A 6,000-nucleotide genomic window follows, 5' to 3' on the forward strand; every position below is an offset into this window, starting at 1 on the left:
TACCCAAAAAATTCGTGTTCTACGTCCATCTGAATAAAGAAGGCCGTTGTACCCTCCCTTCCCTCCCCGGGCGACAGCACTAATAGCTAGGTTATAGAAAAATAATATCTTTATGGGTTTTTTAAATAGTAAATGAGATTTATTGATATGGGGTACATGAGCTAATATTACCATTTTAAATATGGAAAAAAAAATGATATTAACTACTACATACTGAAAATCTAGTATATAGAGGAGTTGCAAATATTTGAAACATGATATGGATTAATATTAAATTAATTAATTATTTTTAACTTTATAATTTCACTGGAAGTTTCTATAAAATCATGCCAAGTAATCAAATCTACAAGAATTAATTTACAACTTGTACTAATCCCGTATACAGGGTGTTTCTTTAGTAATTGTCCATATAGTAACTGTAAAAACCTTAGCACAAAATATGAAGATTTAACCTAGAACACTTAAGTAAAATATTCCTTCTGACCGAGATACACAGTGTTTTATTACAAATACTATAAAATTGTTTTAGCCCATTGTTCAAGCACCTTATAATATTTTTTGTTCAAACTTGACACACAGTTTACACATGTTAGAATACTTTAACTAGTGGTAAAAAATAGTTTTCCGCTGTTACTAAAGGCGTGCTGTAGGGATATATACTTAATTTTCCCCCTTTTTCCCCCTCACAATCTACGCCACTGTCGTAATAATCATTTCAGCATGTTTTTTTTATTCTTTGTTATTTTGTTCATAAATATGATCCTTTTGTCTCAATGCGATAGAGGGAGTAGTTTTGAAATTATTTGCTTCTAAAGTAATGGATTCAATAAGATTATGTACATAATAGATATTTTAAACATTAAATCAGATTATGTGTTTAAAAATACACATACCTAATCTTATTGAATCCTTTACCTTTAAACGCAAATAACTTGAAAACTACTTACCCTATCGCATTGAGACAAGAGGATGATATTTACGTAAAAAGTAACAAAGAATCAGAAAAGCATGCTGAAATGATTATTACGAGAGTAGCGTAGATTGTGAGGGGGAAAAGTAGAAAATTAAGTATATATCCCTACACAGCACGCCTCGTGTAACAGCGGAAAACTATCTTTTACCACTAGTTAAAGTATTCTAACATGTGTAAACCGTTTGTCAACAACACATGTTGGAAGGTGTTAAAACAATGGGCTAAAATACTTTTAAGATATTTGTAATAAACACTCTGTATCTCGGTAAGAAAGGATATTTTATTTAAGTGTTTTAGGTTAAATCTGCATATTTTGTACCAAGGTTTCTCCAGTTATTATATGGAAAATTACTAATGAAACACCCTGTATAGAGTAAATAGTTCCAAATATTTGAAACAAAAATCATGGATTAAATTTAAATATTTCAAATATATAATTTTCTCAATTTCACTTTAGTTTTTATAAAATCATACTAATTAATAGAATCTAAAAGGTCAAATCTAAAACAATTTTTTGTCAATAAAGTCTTAGAAATTAAATTCATCTACAAAAATTTGGAAATTTTTAAATTGCTGATAAAAAATATAACTTTTTGCTGTTTTAATGTTTAAATACATTCAGGGTAGCGAAAAAGTATGGAAACCCGTTAATTTCTCGGAAACCGCTGGAACGATTTTTACAGATTTTGGTGGGTCAGGGTTTTCTAATAGGCAGGGCGGCCGATATCATAGTGTAATTACATTGTTGTCAAATCTTCCAATTTTCTGGAAATCTAATGAACTCTCTTATTTCAAATGGAACATCCTGTATATTTTTTCGTTTCGACGTCCTTAAAAATACTGATTACTTTTCGTGTTATATTCCCTATACCTAAATGGCATACTTTCGCAATTATTCTTACATTTATTAAAAAAAAAATTAAACAAATTATAAAAATCAATATTTCAGCCCGGATAGACATTATTTCAGGTTCTTTGGATCATTGGGGACCAAAAGGGCTTTTTGTAGTTTTTCTCAAGTTAATCGTTTCCGAGTTATAGTACATTTTTAAAACTGAAAAAAAAAATCGAAAGTGAGAATTTTCTATACTAAATTTACAATCAAAATGCAGTAGAAATAAACAAACCAAGACAAGCTATATGCTACTAGGAGCACTCCCGAATCATAATTTACAATGTATATTATTATACATTGTAAGTAAATCCCAAATCATGAGTTCCAAAGTTTACACATTATAAATTATGATTCGGTAGTGCTCCTAGTAGCATTTAACGTGTCTTGGTTTGTTTATTTCTACTGCATTTTGATTGTAAATTTAGTATAGGTTCAAAAACACAAGTAAAATATACCATTTTTGAAACTACGAGAAATTACCGTGTTGCCATACTTTTTCGCTACTCTGTATGTAACATCAGTTAAGAATTAAAAAAATACCATCTATATATATTTAATATATAAGTACATACGGTTCCATATAAATAATCTGCTTCACCACTCACTGCAATACAATGTTTTTCACTTAAAACGTTTAACTTTATTTACTGCTAAGTTTATGTAAGAATATGTCACTGCTTATAACTAAAAGAATTAGAGAGAGATTAAAACTAGAAAATACGAAAAATTCAAAAAGTAAAACTCGAGAAAAACTCAACGCTCCAAATCGTATCCGGCACAACTTCAAATCTGAAGAGACGTCTTTATAGACTCGCGTCGGTAAATGCACCGGGACGCTGCTCGATCTTTAGACAGCTTGTTATACGGCCGTTGAATGAGTCATTTTCGTTATTCTCGTGGAACGTTTCAAAATCGGGAAAATACACATGCGCCCGCTGCACTGCACGCGTGTATGCTCCAGAGAAAAGTTTTGTGTTGCTGGTAAAATCTAAATATATTAGTTGTGAAGATTTGAATTTATTATACCAAATTTATAGTTTTACAAATTTTATTAAGGTAGGGGAGCCCAAGCGGGGATTTTTGCAGTTACTCGAGCGCGTCAGATTATCATATGGGGAGAAACCTGGTACCCTGCAGATGTACCTCTACCATATATTGGCTCTTAACACAGGGGAATTCGTTAAGGGGGGCCCGAAAAAAAATTCTATCTTTAAAAAACTCGAAATTGTCAGATTAAGATACGGTAAGTTAAGTACATGCAAAAGAGTGTATATTTCAAAAATCTGACGATTTGAGCCGGGCGTAAGGAAATGGGGGAGTCACAAAATTTCACAAGAAAAAAGCGAATATTTCGCGAAATGAATGACAGATCGAAAAACTACAAAATATGAGCTCAATATTTTTTAAAAATCTATTGAATGATACCAAACATGACTTCCCACGGAGAGGGGTGGGGGGTAAATTTAATATTTTAAATACGAATCCCGCGATATTTCGCGATATGAACATCAGATCGAAAAACTGTAAAATACACTTATTCAATATTTTTGAAAAATTTATCAAATGGCACCAAACACGACCCCCCTCCCCCCCGAAAGTGGGGTGGGGGTTACTTTAAAATCTTAAATAGGAGCCCCATTTTTTATTGCAGATTTGGATTCCTTACGTAAAAATAAGTAACTTTTATTCAAAACATTTTTTCGAATTATGGATAGATGGCGTTATAATCGGAAAAAACGATTGTTGGAAATGGAAAATTAAATTAAAAAATGGCAAGCGCCCACTAAAATGGAAAACTTTACTTAACTTTTTTTGCTCTTAGGATCTACTCTTCACAACCCAATAGGTCCCCATAACGCTCGAGTGACTGCACATTTAGCATACTTTGCTCTCCTACCATTACTAAAATTTGTTGACAAACAATAATATTTGACAAAATGAAAAGTCTCAGATGCAGAATTTACCACTATATTAAAATTAAAATGGTAAATAGTTATTTAAATATGAAACATTTCTTGTTAAAAATTCTTTCTGGTACATCCTCAATCTGCGACTTTTACAATTTATAAGACCGCAGAAAACGAATACAGAAATCAAAAAGACTTAACTATATACAGTCACATCAGGGGCGTAACAGAGGCCCCCGCAGCATGAAGCTTGCGGGGGGCCCCATCGATTAGGGCCCCATCTTGTCTTCTGATATTATGTAAACATTTGTTATTGTTATATTATTTTACGTTGTGTGTTTATCTTTAAGAATGTAAATTCTAAATAATACGCATATTCGGCAAGTGAATAATTATCTCATCTCTAGAACTTAATCCCTTCCGGTCTTTCGATTTTTTATGGTGACAGCGATAAATCATAATGCTTTTTACGTGACTTATTGAAAGATTTGAGAATTGCAATTTTGGGAATTTTCAGAACAATATTTTTAAATCTATAAATGGGTTTCTTCTTTACGTTTTGAAAACATGAATTTCGCTTAAGAGTAAAGTGCCTTGATATTTTACAATATTTCAACTTAAATGGTATAATTGCATACATAGTTTTTAGTTGCGAACAACTTCTTATAATAAAATTTTTTAGTATTGTAAAATGTAAAGGTACTTTACTATTAACTAAAATTAATATTTTTTAAATGAAGTAAAATTCATAAAATTTAATAACTGTTGAGTGCAACTTAGATTTTATACCATGCAGAGCATTTTATGAAGAATAACTCTTTTCGTAAAATTGATAATAAAAAAGTTTACCATAGGTTCCAAGTTACACAAACACACTGTTACACTAAAAACGTTATCGGTGACTTAGGTGGTCATATATATATATATATATATATATATATATATATATATATATATATATATATATATATATATATATATATATATATACGGGGTGTCATATCGTCTGACGCCGCATCCCCACACCTAACCGCCATCTATTTCTATCCTGGGCATCTTTATCTTCCAAATCTCGGTGTTCCATGGCCTTCCTTATCGTGTCATTCCAGGATAGTCTTGGTGTCATTAGGTGGTCATCCAGAGTTCAAACTGTGCTTGCTAAAAAGCAGAACTACATGGCAATTTTAAAAACATTGTCTAAAATAATATTAACTTCCACAGATCGTAATGAGAGAATGACAGCTAAAAATTTAAAAAGTAAAATAGAACCGTTTTAATTTGTCTTTCTTTTACAAAATAAAGTTTTGGAATCTATAAATCTAGCTGACATTCTTTTGCAGTACAAAAATATGGATCTCTCACTCGGAACAATACTTTTATATAACTGTAAAGAATTTTTATCAAATCTTAGGCAAAACTATACGTCACGACCGCTAGTTCAGAGAGATCTTTTTCTATATTAATAAAGTCATATTATATCTTCCTAGCACAACGTCAGAAGCATTGAAAATGAAGTTGCCCATCAGATAGATATTAATAAAATTTTAGATATATTTGCTGATAGTAGTGCATGAAGAAAGTTATTCATCTCACAGAATAATACCTACTATGTAATAATGTAATCTTTTATTAATGTTTGTTCTATTTTATTCTATAAATTTTATACCAATTAAGATGAGAAATGTAGGTTGTTATGAACAGTGCATTATTACGCTAACACAAATAAGTTTCTGTTACACAAGTCGTATTTAGTAATTGTTTAAAGGGGGCCCCATTTCCAATTTTGCGGGGGGGCGCCGACGAAGTTTGTTACGCCACTGAGTTACATTCAGTTGCCATTCGTCTAGGAAAAGGACAGAAAGAAACTTACTAGTACTCAAATTTGAGTAAAGATAGAAAAGTAAAAGATGGTTTTGCTTGTTTTCGATTCAGATGGATGCACAATCGATCTTCTTCTTCTTCAAATGCAAATCCACTAATGGATGTTGGCGATCACATTTTCCATTAACTCTCTGTTTCTTGCAATGTGGATCAGTGATTGTATGTCGGTAATCCCTGTCCATTGCCTTATGTTTCGGAGCCAGGACATTTTCTTGCGTCCTATTCCTCTCTTGCCTTCAATTTTACCCTGGATTATAAGTTGAAGGAACTGGTATTTTTCGTTACGCATGATGTGACCCAAATACGCCGTTTTTCTTTTCTTGATGTTTTCGAAAAGCTGACGT

At 31.7% G+C, this 6,000-nt stretch overlaps 1 protein-coding gene across 1 annotated transcript in view; it reads right to left on the bottom strand.

The window, feature by feature from the left end:
* Nucleotides 1–2,746, bottom strand: part of LOC114327758 (PDF receptor-like) — a 1,644,969-nt gene extending 1,642,223 nt beyond the window's left edge. Inside the window, exon 1 of the mRNA XM_050642878.1 lies at nt 2,441–2,746. The gene's annotated coding sequence lies outside the window, so the exon portion shown is untranslated. The remainder of the gene's footprint in view (nt 1–2,440) is intronic.
* Between the last annotated feature and the right edge of the window lie 3,254 nt (nt 2,747–6,000).

The sequence above is a fragment of the Diabrotica virgifera genome, chromosome 2 (assembly GCF_917563875.1).
Source record: "Diabrotica virgifera virgifera chromosome 2, PGI_DIABVI_V3a".
NCBI classification, from domain to species: domain Eukaryota; kingdom Metazoa; phylum Arthropoda; class Insecta; order Coleoptera; family Chrysomelidae; genus Diabrotica; species Diabrotica virgifera.